The 16,406-nt window shown below is 29.4% G+C and overlaps 2 non-coding genes across 2 annotated transcripts; both read left to right on the top strand.

The window, feature by feature from the left end:
* Nucleotides 1–14,523: 14,523 nt before the first annotated feature.
* ONS95_009702 lies at nt 14,524–14,594 on the top strand. The gene has a single exon. It is a non-coding gene; the product is annotated as a tRNA-Arg (tRNA).
* A 1,373-nt stretch (nt 14,595–15,967) lies between these two features.
* Nucleotides 15,968–16,038, top strand: ONS95_009701. The gene has a single exon. It is a non-coding gene; the product is annotated as a tRNA-Arg (tRNA).
* The last annotated feature ends 368 nt before the right edge of the window (nt 16,039–16,406 follow it).

Here is a 16,406-nt window from a genome sequence, read left to right as displayed (position 1 = left end):
TAGAAAATGTTATTAAATTTTTAAACAAAGCACCTGTAAAACTGTTAGGTAATAAAAATCTCCAGTATTTACTTTGAATTAAACAGCTTCGTGCTATACCTAGATACGCTGATAAAATAAACATACCTGATAAATACTAAATTGAGATTATGATATAGTCCGAACAATGAAGAGATTCATTGAGTGTAACGAGAGTTTTCAGTAAAAGTTTTTTAACTGATTATGGGGTTACCAACACAATTGTTCTGTTAACAATGCAACTTTAAACAGATTTTTTGCTTTACATTTTGTATTACCATTTATATTAGCTGCATTAGTTTTAATGCACTTAATAGCCTTACATGATAGTGCAGGGTCAGGTAATCCTTTAGGTGTTTCAGGAAATTACGATAGATTACCTTTTGCTCCATACTTCTTATTCAAAGATTTAATTACTATATTTTTATTTATCTTTGTTTTAAGTTTATTCGTATTCTTTATGCCTAACGTGTTAGGTGATAGTGAAAATTACGTTGTAGCTAATCCTATGCAAACTCCACCTGCCATAGTTCCTGAATGATATTTATTACCTTTCTATGCTATATTAAGATCTATACCTAACAAATTATTGGGTGTTATAGCTATGCTTAGTGCTATATTAGTTATATTAGCTATGCCATATACTGATCTAAGTAGATCTAGAGGTATACAATTTAGACCTTTAAGTAAAATAGCTTTTTATATCTTTGTGGCTAATTTTTTAATATTAATGGTGTTAGGTGCTAAACACGTTGAGTCACCATTTATAGAATTTGGACAAATTAGTACAGTTATATACTTTTCTCATTTCTTAATAATAGTACCTGTAGTAAGCTTAATAGAGAATAGTTTAATTGATTTACAGTTAAACTCCCCAAAGTTCTAAGTAGCCCTGAGCGTATGTCATCTAAAACCTCTATCTATAATATGTTTGTACCATTAGTTTTTTTTATTTCATCTGATGATTTTGTACTCTCTGCTGATCAGGCAGGTGAAGAGGGAACAGACAAAGGTGAAATAACTGAAGATGGTACAGGTAATAACACAGAGGATGGTGGATCAAATGATGATGAATCAAATGATGATGATGATTCATCATCAGAAACATCAAGTAATAATGTAGATATCGCTGGAGGTTTATTAGCGGAAATTGAAAAAGTTTATGATACTTCTGTACCTGCTTCTTATAACTCAGATGATATTGTTGAACTTCGTAACGCAATTGATAAGTTAATTAAAGAGCAATCAGATATAGATGTCCATACGGATGATGAACGTAAAGCATGATTAGAAGCATTCGTCGATGATAAGAATTCAAGTAGAAAATAGTGGTATGTTTAATATAAAATACTTTTATATTTTTAAATATAACTAAAAACTATTGTTACCGTAATCAAAGTTGTATTGTTCTTTTAAAAATTAGCGTTAACAACATTGTTATTTTTTCTGGTATACTTGTAGGAACTACTGTAGCAACTGCTACAATAATATTGTGCTGATATTATGTAAAATATCCTTTTATTAAATGCATAAAATATTTTACTAGGTTGCAGTAATGTAGGTCTTTCTATGTGTTGAGGTTTTTATTATTTTGTTATACATTTATATCCTTAATTGTATAAGTAATTTCCAATATTAGTGACTCTTGTTTTTTCTTTCAAAATCTTAGGATTATTTTGTAATGTTATATGTAAAAAAGGGTTTTCTTTTACCTTCGGTAGCTTAATACTATATTGAAGCTCTAATAAATAAGCTTGGGGGGGTTTATTTCCCACCGGTTGTTTTATTATAATAATATTTGTAAATAAGATATAGGTTCAAATTTTATAAGGGAAAATATAATTATAAATCCTTATACCCTTATATAATATTACTTGTCTAAATATTTCTAAATCGTAAAATTAATAAAACCTAAAGCACTAAAAATTCTAAACCCTAAATAGTTAATCTTTTAGGTCTGTTAAGATCGTTGAAAACGATCTTAAGAAGTCTATTTTAAATATAGAGCCTACCTAATGCTAGTAATATATTTTATTACTATATAAGCAAAGCGTAAAGGAGTCATCGCTTGTCTGCTGCCCATCTCCATGCCAACAATGTTTCATATAATGATTACATATCAGGACAGCAACCTGAGAAGACACATTGGTCAAATATATCTGTCTTAAGTTCAAGTATATCTTTATGAACAGAGCGTTGATTTTTGTCTTCTAATGCTAAAGATATAGGTACACTATACTTAATATTTGCTTTATTCTCTGGATTAGTTGGTACTGCTTTTTCTGTTCTTATAAGATTAGAATTAAGTGGACCAGGTGTTCAATATATTGCAGATAATCAACTATATAATAGTATCATTACAGCTCACGCTATTTTAATGATATTTTTCATGGTCATGCCTGCTTTAATCGGGGGTTTCGGTAATTTCTTATTACCATTACTAGTAGGGGGTCCAGATATGGCAAAAAAAAAGGACTACCCTGGGGATATAATAAACAATAAAAAACATTATAGTACAAATGTAAAAAAAAATAAATATAATTCGTATCTAGCCGGCTTATTTGAAGGTGATGGGCATATTTTAGTACAAAAACCTGATGCAGGACATAAAAAGAAACATAATCCTAGGTTTTGTATAACTTTTAGTTTAAAAAATGAACCATTAGCAAAAAAACTCTTAGAGAATATAGAATCTGGGTTTATTAGATATAAACCTAAAGATAATGCTTGTGTATTAATTGTTTCACCTGTAGTAGGTTTAAAAAAGATAGTTTATTTAATAAATGGCGAACTGAGAACACCTAAGATACATCAATTGTATAAATTGATTGATTGATTAAATAAACATCATAGTACAAATATATATAAGTTACCCTTAAAAGAGGGTCCTTTGGCGGATGATAGTTGATTAAGTGGATTTATTGATTCAGATGGAAGTTTTTCTGTACAACATACTAAAGTAGAGAATAATGCAAAAAAAAGAAAAATATCTTGTAGATTAAGAATTGAGCAGATAATATTAGAACCTGTAACTGGTAACAGCTATTTAGAGGTTTTAACAAATATAGCTAAATTTCTTAATTGTAATTTATTAACTAGAATGCAAAAATCCACAGGTAATGAATATTATAATATTACAGCATCAAGTAAAAATTCTACTGAAATTTTAGTAAAATATTTAGATAGGTATCCTTTATTCTCAAGTAAATATTTAGATTATAAAGATTGACGAGGAATTGTGTTATTAATGCTTGATAATAAACATTATACCGAAGAGGGTTTAATTAAAACTGATTTTGTTAGAAATAGTATGAATAGAAGTAGAACTTATTTCAACTGAGATCATTTAAATAAATTATCAGCTTAAATTTGTTGTTACTTTTTTTTTTATTATATACCCCTAAACCGGGGAATGCCGTTTTAAAGTGTAAACTTTCTAATTATTACTTCACTATATGCATAGAATCTCTCGAAAATGGAATTAATTTTCCTATTAACAGATACATGGACACCTAATTGGAGTTTATAAACTCATAAAGTTGTACAAATAACTGAATTAGTCGTAACACTCATGTATACATGGGAAGAATGTGCAGGAAACCAAAATAATATTAATTATGAGTAGGATCCTCAGAGACTATACGTGAAGCCCCTTATTATGTTTAATAAGGGTGAAGACATAGTCCGTGGTGGTAGGAAACTACTATTGTAAATGATTCCCTCGACTTAATAATATAAGTTTCTGATTATTACCACCTAGTTTATTATTATTTATATTTGCTAGTGGTATAGAAAATGGAGTAGGTACTGGTTGAACTCTTAAAAAAGATAGGGAGTTATTTTATGGTGACATAAAAAAAAGTAAATTCTTCTCGATGCGTGAACCTCTTCAAGTAAATATTATATTTTTTTATGTTTTACACGTAGTACACTACTCATGTCTATTTATAATGAATACAATTATAAACAGTACGTATGTAAAAATGTGTACATCACGGAGACAATGCGCCTGGTTAGTAAATAAACGTTTGTTTACTAGCCATCAGAGACTTAACGAAGAACATCTTAATGGTAAATTTTCAGATCGAGCTTTGTTTGAACAATGATTAGTAGGGTTTACAGATGGAGATGGGAATTTTCATATTTCACAGCAAGGAACTGGTACATCAACTAAATGAGGCCTAAGTTATAAATTAACTCAATCAGGGTATAATTTAAGAATTCTTAATTATATAAAAAAAGAGTTAAAAGTAGGTTCTATAACAAGAGATGGTACCAAAGCACAATACTTTATTAGGGATAGAAAAGTTTTAGAATCCATTTTATTGCCTATTTTTGACAAATATCCTCTTCTGACGACTAAATATTTAGACTATGTAAAATTAAAAGAAGCACTAGCTATCTTAAATAACATATCTATAACTAAAGAAGAGAAAAATACAAAACTTTTAGCTATTAAAAATGCTAAACCTGATAAAGATTATTTATCTCCTGCTTGAACTAATGCAAAATTACCTTTGACGAACGTAGATTCAATGAATAACGTGATGACTAAAAGTTGACTCGTGGGGTTTATAGAAGCAGAAGGTAGTTTTTATCTAGTTAATAAAACTTCCACTAGAATAGTACATGGATTTGGTTTAACACAAAAGTTGGATAAAATAGTATTAGAAGGTATAGGTATTATGTTACATATCAAAACCGCGGTTAGATATAAAGAATTACATAACTATTATATATTAGATACTACTAACTCCAGAGCAATTGAGAATATAATAGATTTTTTTAAAAATACAATGAAAGGTGTAAAATCTTTAGAATATAGAATATGAGCTAGATCATATAATAAAGATAAAGGTAATTTTATTAAGTTGTCTAAAATAAGAAACATTATAAGAAAGTTGCGAAAAAGCAGTCATAATTACTAAGCTCTAATTCCATTAAGATGAAGGTATAGTCCGAACATTATAGAGATATAATGCGTATAACGATAGTTTTAGTATAGGTTAATATCTTTATTAATTTAAAGCATAAGAACTCTAAAATGAGGTTATCAACAAAATTGTTACCCTCCATTAAGTGGAGTACAAAGTCATAGTGGACCTAGTGTCGATTTAGCTATATTTGGATTACATCTATCTGGTGTAAGTAGTTTATTAGGAGCTGTAAACTTCATTACTACTATACTAAATATGAGAAGTCCAGGTATCAGGTTACATAAATTAGCTTTATTTGGATGAGCTGTTGTTGTTACAGCAGTATTATTATTATTATCTTTACCTGTTTTAGCCGGTAAACTAATCCTGCCGGCTCTAAATTTGGCTGTATTCTGGGAACCGTTATATACATATATATCGCAATCAGCTGGTAATCTATTAAGTTTGAATTTTTTAGAGAACCTCAGAGGCCACACGCCAAAATATTTTGGTTGTAGTCCATATTTTTCCTGCTATGGGTACCTAGCACCCTTTTCTTTATTTACAACTCTTAGATCTATTCATACCAACAACTATAGCAAAAATTTAAATAAAAATCTATTTAGTTATTATCTCACCGGGCTTATTGAAGGTAATGGTACAATAATTACACCAAAAGAATTAAGAAATAGTAAAGGTAAGTTAAATTACCCTGCTATACAAATAGTTTTTCATTTAAAAGATTTACCTTTAGCTTTGCTTATTCAAAAAGAATTAGGCCTAGGTTCATTATCTAGAAAAAAAGGGGTAGACGCTTATATATTAACTATAAATAGTTCTAAAGGTATATTGTTAGTAATTTCATTAATAAATGGAAAAATGAGAACACCTAAATTATATAGTCTTAATGCCTTAATAGATTTTTTTAATGAAACTAAACAAACAAATATTGAAAAATATTCTGTATCTATAGAACCTTTAAATACCAATCCGTGGCTATCTGGGTTTATAGAAGCAGACGGTTCTTTCCAAGTAAGAACTACTCTTTCAGGAAAATATCCTAAACTTGAATGTAAATTAGAAATATCTCAAAGACGACAAGATCACAAAGGATGTAATAATCTAAATTATTTAACTTATATCGCGGAGTTTTTAGAAACGGAAGTAAAAGAAATAAGATCGGATAAACCAAAACCTCAGTATAGAGTTAGAACTACGAACCTTAAAGGGAATATTAAGGCTAAAAGTTATCTTTTACAATTTCCTCTATTTGGAACTAAACATTTAGATTCCTTGGATTGAATGGAAGTGGTTAACATATTTGATAGAAAAGAGCATAAGACAGATAAAGGTAAGGAAAAAATTGTAAAGATCAAATCAGCTATGAATAATTTCAGAACTGATTTTACTTGAGATCACTTGCAAGACTTCTACAACGTAAAAATATAAGATATGGTCCAATCAAACATGAAAATGTTTGCGTACTTACACTAAGTTTTAATAACTTTTTAAGCTTAAAGTCTTGTGCTTTGCATGTCTTGCACCACAGAAAAACTTTAAACTATGGGATTTCATCCAGTAAGTCTACAATTTAATGGCGATTACTATGCTTTTAACAGATAGAAATTTTAATACATCATTCTTCGAAGCAGCAGGAGGTGGTGACCCTATTTTATACCAGCATCTTTTCTGATTTTTCGGTCAACAATGGCCCGTAGATAAAGTAATTTATTTAATGACATGGACTATATGCTGGAACTCCTATTACTCATTAATGAGTACTTTATTAATAAGTGGTGTATTATTAACATATTGTTTTAAACATCCCTATAAAGTGAAAACCTTATTATTGTCGGACAATCAGCAGGTAACAAAAGGATTTAATTTCCAAGTAGGAACCTCAGAGACTACACGTCCATTATCCTCTATAGTTAAACCTGGTTTACAGGATAAATCCGGACCCCTAAGTGACAAAGCATGAAATGAATGGTTAGCTGGTCTTATAGACGGAGATGGTTCTCTTCTATTAAGTAAAGCAGGCTATCCTAGTTGTGAAATCACTATGGGTTTATCGGATGAACATGCTTTAGCTATCATTAAACAAAAACTGGGTGGATCCATAAAATTAAGATCTGGTGTAAAAGCCCTTAGATATAGACTACATAATAAAAAGGGCATGGTAGATCTTATTCATAGAATAAACGGTAATATTAGACAAACGTCAAGAATTAAACAGTTAGAATCTATTTGTTTAAACTTAGATATAAAAATCAAATATGCTGATTCAATTACTATTGATAATGGCTGATTTTCAGGGTTTTTTGATGCAGATGGTACGATTACTTATTCTATTAAAAATAGTATACCTCAACTAACTATATCTGTAACTAATAAATTATTAGTCGACGTTATTCCTTTTAAAGATATTTTAGGTGGTAATATTTATTTTGATAAAAGTCAAAATGGTTATTATAAATGATCTATACAAGGACGAAACGACATCGAAGCATTTAAGTCTTATATCTTTAAGTATCCATCTTTTTCAAATAAAAAACAAAGGTTATTTTTAATTGATAAATATTTTGAGCTAAAAGACCTTAAGGCTTATTCTGCTTCACCTGAAAGTATGTTAGGTAAAGCGTGAACCAAGTTTAATAATAAGTGAAACAACAGAGGATAAAGATAGAGTCCCATTAAAGATATATTTATCTTTAATCGCATCCAGAGGTTTACATTTTAATTATACCAGGATTCGGTATAATAAGTACTACAATATCTGCTAGCTCTAACAAGAGTGTGTTCGGATATTTAGGAATTTAATAAGCCTTAAGCAAGTTTAGCATAGTTCGACAGTGTCAAACTCCGGGGAAGCCCTAAAGCTCTAGTAACCAAAGTTGTATTGGAAACGATATGACCGGCCTGATTAATGACTCAGGGTATGGTAATATCATTAGAGATAGACGAAAGAAAAATGGGTGATCGCGGATCTAAATCAGGCATTAAAGTGAATATATATGTCTGTAAAAGAGCAACGAGTAGACGGCACTGAATATATGTTTTTATATTTAAGGTGTACTCTAGTAGCCTCGAAAGGGGGTTTACATCTGAAAAGTTAAAATTGTATTTTTTTTATATAAGAAAGTAAGATGTAATTAAATTTATACGTTAGCTTAGCCTCTATTTAGCATATACAAAACGTTAAATTACTAATATTAGTATACAAACCTAATACTTTTAGTCTAAATTATATTTTTCTTATTTTTTCTTTTTTATTTTTTCTTAGCTGTCTTGTACTATTTACACATATTTGCCTTATTCACAACTTTCGCGTTGCAAATATAATAAGTAGAGAAAATTGAATAAATAGTCTGATCCATTTTGAAAAAAATGGCGGTTAAAAGTATAATATATTGCTTTTAACTTAACACAATATGAAACTAGTTTCAAAGAACAAAATCTTGGATAATTGAAAAAGCTACGCTAGGGATAAACAAGTTATTGTCCCATAATATTTATGATATTTATAGTAAATATTATATTAATTGGGTTAATTTCAAGAAAGACTTAAAATAAGTTAACTTGAAGCGAATTTTACTTCAAATAGTAAAAACGTTCAACGACTATAAGGTTTGTTTGGTTAAATAATACCATAATACCTTAATAAGAATCCAACAATTTTCTCTTTCTTTATAATATTTTAAAGTTAGGTTGTTTTAAATTTGTAATTTAAAAATAATTTAACAAATTAATAATTAATATAAATTATATTAATGAAATAGACTTAATCCTAGATTAAAGGTTAAGCAAAATTAGATATAAAATGAAATAGCATGGACAAAAAATTATTTAGAAAAGAACTAGATAAATTGCTGGAAAAAGGTGATTCTTTTAATAATTCATCACAAAAGTATGCAAAAATGTTAGAGGATAAAAATAAATTTAATAACTTAAAAAAAATAGAGTCAGATAAATTAGAAAAATTTTATTATAAATACTCACATTATATAGATGATAAAAAGTCTGAAGAAGTAATTAAAATATTTGATAATAGTGAAAAATTTGAGCTCCTATTAATGGAAAAGTTTAATAAATTGAACATAACCACACTTGAAGAATATCAAAAGGCATTGAAAATAGCCAATTTAACGTTCAGTAATAAGATTAAAACTTTTAATACTATATATGACTTAATAAATAAAGGTTTAAATATAAAAGTTTCAAATGGTACTATAGATCCTCTAGAAGCTAAATTATTTAAAATAGAATTGGATAAAAGAAATATTGAAAGGGATACTTTTTTAAATTTAAAAGAATCTCGGTTCAAAGAATTTTCTAATTTAAATTTTGAAAGTAATGTATCTGAATTACCTAAACCTTTAAATAAAGAGATTATTTCTCCTGCAAAAAGTGTTAGTTCTCCGGATATAAATACTGTAGAAACATCTAACGCTAATAAAGAAGTAAGTGAAGAAGTCTATGAAATAGCTAAAGAAATATTAAGTATGTTTTTATAATCTTTTGTAGTTTATACATATTGTTATGTAGGCTGAAGACGGAAGACGGGTATATGCTATGATGTCAATTGGTGTATTAGGTTTTGTTGTTTGAAGTCATCACATAGAAAAATGAATATTGGTCGTTCATTAATGTGTGTAAGAGGAGCCAAACTCCGGGGAAGCCCTAAAGCTCTAGTAACCAAAGTTGTATTGGAAACGATATGACCGGCCTGATTAATGACTCAGGGTATGGTAATATCATTAGGGATAGACGAAAGAAAAATGGGTGATCGCGGATCTAAATCAGGCATTAAAGTGAATATATATGTCTGTAAAAGAGCAACGAGTAGATGGTTCTCCAGTTTTTAATTTAAGTTAATATTATACGTAGTACTAGTTTTCAACTTATACTATTAACCTTACTCTTTAAGGTAAAATAAGGAGTTTATTAACTGTAAGGTGTACTCTAGTCACCGGGAAACCGGCTTTAGGGCGAAATAACACTTAAGTAACCCTAAATTAAAGATACTGCATTAGCCTGTCTGTAAAGTTAAAAAGTTTTTGTCTTATAAAAAAAAATATAAACCCGAAGTAATTATCCTAACACGTAGAGCAGGAACAATCTAATTATATATCATAATAAAAAAAAAGCTTTTTAATAAAAGATATTCTGTAGTTGCTCCTTATTGATTAGGGGATACAGATCGGTACTCAACCTTCAGGCGAAAGGGTATAGGAGTAGATTACGACTTTTTTCTTTTTAATAGGACTAATATGTAGACGGTATACTGTAGGTTTAGATGTAGATACTAGAGCTTATTTCACAGCTGCTACATTAATTATTGCTGTACCTACCGGTATTAAAATATTCAGTTGGTTAGCTACTTGTTACGGAGGATCTTTACATTTAACACCATCAATGTTATTTGCTTTAGGTTTCGTATTCATGTTCACCATAGGAGGGTTAATAATCCACTTAGCTCTCCCTTTAAAGATCACCATATGCTGGGAACTTCTGACAATTATGCTACTATATATAGTAAAAATGTATAATTTTGAACAATCAGCAGGTAACCAAAAGATAAGTAAAATTATCTGAGTAGGTACCTCAGAGACTAAACGTGGTCCTCATAATATTTTTATGAGAAGATATAGTCCATGAAATAATAATATATTAACTTATAATAAAATAAGTACTGTACGTGCTTATTCAACAAAAAAACAAGATTGCATTGAAGATTTAAACTCTTTAAAGGTATACAATAACTTTAAAGAAGACAGAAAAAAAATCCTGATAGAACAGAAAGATAAGTCTGGTGTTTATTGCCTGATAAATAACATAAATGGACATTCTTATGTTGGAAGTTCTATCAATCTCTCAGCTAGATTTAAAAATTATTTAAATAAAGCCTTTCTTAAGGCTAATCAAAATAGAAATATGCCTATTATAAAAGCCTTACTTAAGTATGATCAGTCTAACTTTTCTGTACATATATTAGAGTATGCAGAAGCTAATGTTTTAACTATAAGAGAAACTTCTTATATAACGTCTGTAATACCTTATTATAATGTTTTAAAACAAGGTTATTCTTCTTTAGGTTATAAACATACAGAAGAGACTAAAGTATTGTTATCTCAATTAGCTAAAAATAGAACACACAGTGAAGCTACTAAAGGGTTAATAGCCAAAGCTTTAACAGGTGAAAATAATCCTTTTTATAATAAAAGTCATTCTATGGAAAGCAAAGTGAGAATGGCTGAGGCTCAAAGTGCTTATCCTGTTTATGTTTATAATTCACATAAAGAATTATTGGTTATATTTCCTTCTGTTTTAACTTTAGCTAAACTTATCAAAAGCAACCATACTACAATTGTTTCATATATAGAAAATCAAACCTTATTCAGAGGAGAGTGATATTTTACTAATTTACCTTATAATATTTATGATTACCCTATGCTGGAGGAATGAACAGGTAAAGATTGTAAGGCACTAGTTTTAGATATGTGTAATAAAAGTCACATTAAAAAAGCTGTGTTTGTGTATGATAAAGATAAAAAGTTTTTAGCAAAGTTTGATGGAGTAACTGAGGCTCAAAGAAATTTAAATATAAATCATGCTACCATTAAAAAATATGCTAATTTAGGTGGCATATATCTTGGTTATATTTTTAGTTATATAAGATTATAAGTTAATATATATTATTCGTAAGTGGAGTTGTTTTAGCTAACGCTTCTCTTGATATTGCATTCCACGATACTTACTACGTTGTTGCTCATTTCCACTACGTTTTAAGTATGGGTGCTGTTTTTGCTCTATTTAGTGCATGATATTTCTGAATACCTAAAATGTTAGGTTTAGATTATAATAGAATGTTAGGTAAAGTACATTTCTGATTACTTTTCATAGGGGTTAATGTAACATTCTTCCCTCAACATTTCTTAGGATTACAGGGAATGCCTAGAAGAATTAGTGATTACCCTGATGCTTTTGCAGGGTGAAATTTAATCAGTAGTTTTGGAAGTATCATTAGTGTTGTCGCTACATGATTATTCTTATATATAGTTTATGTTCAGTTAGTTGAAGGTAAAGCCGCAAGCAGATACCCTTGATTAACTCCACAATTCTATAGTGATAGTCTACAAACATTATTAAATAGAAGTTACAATAGTTTAGAATGAGCCTTAAGTAGTCCACCGAAACCTCACGCATTTGTGAGTTTACCTTTACAAAGTTCTCTGTCACCTAAATCAACGCAAGAAAGCTCTTTTATTTAGGTCGTCATCTTGTAAAAGCGTATCCTGTTATTATAGGTGGTAAAGGCAATTTTCTTTTTACACATAAAGGTCGTAAGATCTTTGACGCAAGTTCGGGTGCGGCTGTTTCTTGTCTAGGTTACAATAATCATAAAGTCATTCTTGCAATAACTAAACAAATAAAAACAGGAGTACCCTATCTGGCTTCTACGTTTTGATCTAGTGGAGTTGTCGAAGCTTTGTGCTACGAACTTATCAAGAGTACTGGTGGAAAAATGAGCAAAGTCTATTTGACTGGATCAGGTTCTGAGGCAATGGAGGCTGCTATCAAGCTGGCTCGCCAATACTTTTATGATCAAGACAATAAAACTAGCCGTTTCAATTTCATAGCTCGTAGGGGTTCATACCACGGTAATACTATTGGAGCTTTGGGTATATCAGGACATGTTGATCGTAGAGCACCTTACATACCATTACTTATGAGAAATGTTCACCATATTTCTTCGTGTAATCCTTATAGACAGCGGTTAAAAGGTGAATCTGATGCAGCTTTCGTAGTGAGAAAAGCTGAGGAACTAGAGGCAAAATTTATAGAGTTAGGTCCGCATACTGTCATCGGATTCATAGCCGAGCCAATAGTGGGTGCCGCTCTAGGGTGTGTACCCTATGTTCCAGGTTATCTTGAAGCAATGCGAGAAGTTTGTCATAAACATGGGGCTCTTTTTATACTTGATGAAGTTATGTGTGGAATGGGTCGTACTGGCACTCTGCATGCATGGCAAGCAGAGGGTATTGTACCTGACATTCAAACGATGGGTAAAGGACTTGGTGCAGGGTATCAACCGATAGCTGCTTTAATGGTAAATGAAAAAATTATCAAGGTGCTAATTAAGGGTAGTGGACAGTTTATACATGGACAAACATACCAAGGTATGCCTATACAAGCTGCAGCTGCTCTTGAGGTTTTACGAATCATCAAGGAAAAAAATTTACTGGACAATATTAATAAACAGGGTGCTTATTTAGAAAGCCGATTAAAAGCTGCGCTGGCTGACCATCCTAATGTAGGAGACATTAGGGGTCGGGGTCTTTTCTGGGGTCTAGAATTTGTTAAAGATAAAAAAACCAAAGAGCCTTTCGAACGTAGATTTAACATTGCGAACAAAATATTAGATTTGGCAATATCATCCAAATTCAACATGACAGTTTATCCTGGTACAGGTACTGTCGATGGTGTACGTGGAGACCATATTATTATTGCTCCTTCATATATAATAAGGAAAAAGGATGTAGATCATATCGTAAATGTTATCTCAGCTGTTGTTAATATTGTTTTCGAACAAATTAACAATGATAGTAAATAGTGGTATAGGTTTATAAAGTTTTTATTTTAACAAAATACTTTGATTATTAATAAAAGTAATAATTAAATAATGCTAGAGGGAACCCCTTTGATTATGGTGTATTATGCTTTTACAAGATGAAATTTAATGAGTCTTTTTGGTTATATTATTAGCGTGATTACTACATGGATAATTTTAAATCTTAGTATAAATAATGATATAATTCTAGTTTTTAATTATTAAACATGTGCGTATAAAGACATCTTTTATTTAACCACCCAGATCTAACCTATACAAAATTTTATTGTTTGTTTTATTTAATTTTATTCGCTATTATTTTTAGATTAGCTTATAAAGTCTAATGTTTCTGGATGTATATATTATGTTGATTAATTCCGTATTAGTCTATATAATATATACAATAGGTATATGCGGTAAATGGTTTTACCTTTTGATCTTAGATCTTAAACCAGAGGTTCGATCCCTTCGTATTCCTATATTTTAGGGCATCGTTTGCTTTTTACGAAGCAAAACAAAAAACTATTATAACAAAAATTTTTATTTAAGATATTTAAATTAAATTCTATTAACATGGATATAATAGAAACTATATATGCTTCAAATTTTATATTATATTTTTAACAAGCAACTTAAACTTATAGATATTTTCTCTATAAAAAAAAAACATAAAAGGTGATACAAGCAGCAAAAATTATTGGAACAGGTTTAGCAACCACAGGCCTTATAGGTGCCGGTGTAGGTATTGGTGTAGTTTTCGGTGCATTAATATTAGGTGTTGCTAGAAATCCTTCTTTAAGAGGTCAATTGTTTTCTTACGCTATATTAGGTTTTGCATTTGCAGAAGCCACTGGTTTATTCGCTTTAATGATGGCTTTTTTATTATTATATGTTGCTTAAGTGCAATCATAATAATATTATATTATACAATTTATATGAATTCGTATATTATATTCATGTTATTAAATATAACATAAACTCTTATTAGCTTAATGGTAAAGCAGGATATTCCTAATATCTTGATCTAAGTTCAAGTCTTAGATAAGAATTTTATTATAAAGTTGCTTATTACAATTTTTATGAGGTAGCAAAACGAAACCTTATTAGTAATGGTCGAGTAATGTACATTCGAAAATAGTAAAATTAAGTTGTATTAGTAATGGTTGAGTAATGTAATTTCGAAAATAGTAAAAAATACATTATTAGACCATTACACTTAAAAAAAGATGAAAACAAAATTATATCTAATGGTACAAAATACAACGGCAACTTTTACATTAGCAAAATTTTGTGGAGCTATTTTAACTGTTACATTTATAGCGGCGATTAAATATTTAATTTCGGGTAGTTTTCATATAGAATATTGTGATTTTTTCAACAATATAGCTATAGGATTATTAGGTTGAACCTTTAACACAGGTATAATAGGTTTATTGTCGGAATATTTAGGTATAAAAGGTATTAATTTCAACTTAAAACAGTTTTTATTTGGCATGGATACTATGGATTTAGGTGAGAGATCTTCTGTCGAAGTTATTAAACCTAAGTTATACAATGCTATGGAAGTTGACTCAGATTCGGGTTCAGGTCTAAAGCCTGATAAAGGTAAAGGTGTAGATAGAGAATTACATCCCAATTACGATAGAAATAGGGGTGGAAGTTCTGGAATCTTTAGAAGTGATATAGGATCTATGGTATTTCCTATTTCTGTATACACACCTAATAAAACTATTGTTCCGCCTGGGTTTAACGTTCCTGGTGGTGAAGTACCTATACAGGATGAAATATGTAAACATATTGATTATAATTCACATATACTTAACCAATTTAAGAGAATGGATCTAAAAACAGCCGTAGAACATAAAAATTTATATTTAAAGTTTATACGAATTTTAGACAGAAAAATGGCTTACGCACAAAGTGTTTATATAAAAATACCTACAATACCTACGACGGAGTACGAATTTAATCTAAAGAATCAAATAGAGAGTGACCTAGAACGTTTCAACAGAGATAAAGTAAGGTCAGAAGCCAAAGCTACTCTGCTTAATTCTAGAATACAATTTCTAGAAGCTCAAATGAATAATAATAATAATAATAATTAGTTTGATGTTTTATAAATAACTTTAAATATTTATCTTGGTTAGTTTGTACAAAAATTTAGGTTTGTTGGTGTATATCTTATATACATAGTTAAGGATAGCAACTTATATATAATTTATACATCAGGGATATGCAGTAGATGGTTCTACGTTTTGATTGCAGATCTTAAATATGGGGTTTGATTCCTCCATATCCCTTATAATACTTATTTAAACCTGCTTTAAATTCATATTTTTACATTTACATGTGTTTTAGCTTACATATGCGTAAAATATTTACTTAGATTATTTACTATATTTATATATATAAATTATTTTATCTCTTATTAGCTCAATGGTAGAGCAGGATACTTCTAATATCTTGATCTAAGTTCAAGTCTTAGATAAGAATAGTTATACATAAAATATTAAATAATAATAGATAAATTGTAGTAAAGTATAAATATATTTATTAATATAAATATTCTTTATACTTAGTGAAAAATTTATTTTTAACCTTATGGTTTAATCTAATAAAATAATTTATTAATTATTTTATATAGATTAAATATAAAAAAGAAAAAAAAATGATTAATCAATGTTATATATACCAACTTTAATTTCCGTTCTAGAAGTATTACTAGTAACTGTGCCTGTCTTATTAACTGTAGCTTATGTAACCGTAGCCGAAAGAAAAACTATGGCTAGTATGCAAAGAAGATTAGGTCCTAATATAGTAGGGTACTATGGTTTATTACAAGCATTTGCTGATGCCTTAAA

This window comes from Cadophora gregata (assembly GCF_030347475.1).
Source record: "Cadophora gregata isolate MNR1 chromosome Unknown scaffold_39, whole genome shotgun sequence".
Lineage (NCBI taxonomy): Eukaryota > Fungi > Ascomycota > Leotiomycetes > Helotiales > Ploettnerulaceae > Cadophora > Cadophora gregata.
The sequence above is the reverse complement of the archived record's forward strand: the minus strand, read 5'-3'. Positions and strand labels throughout refer to the sequence as shown.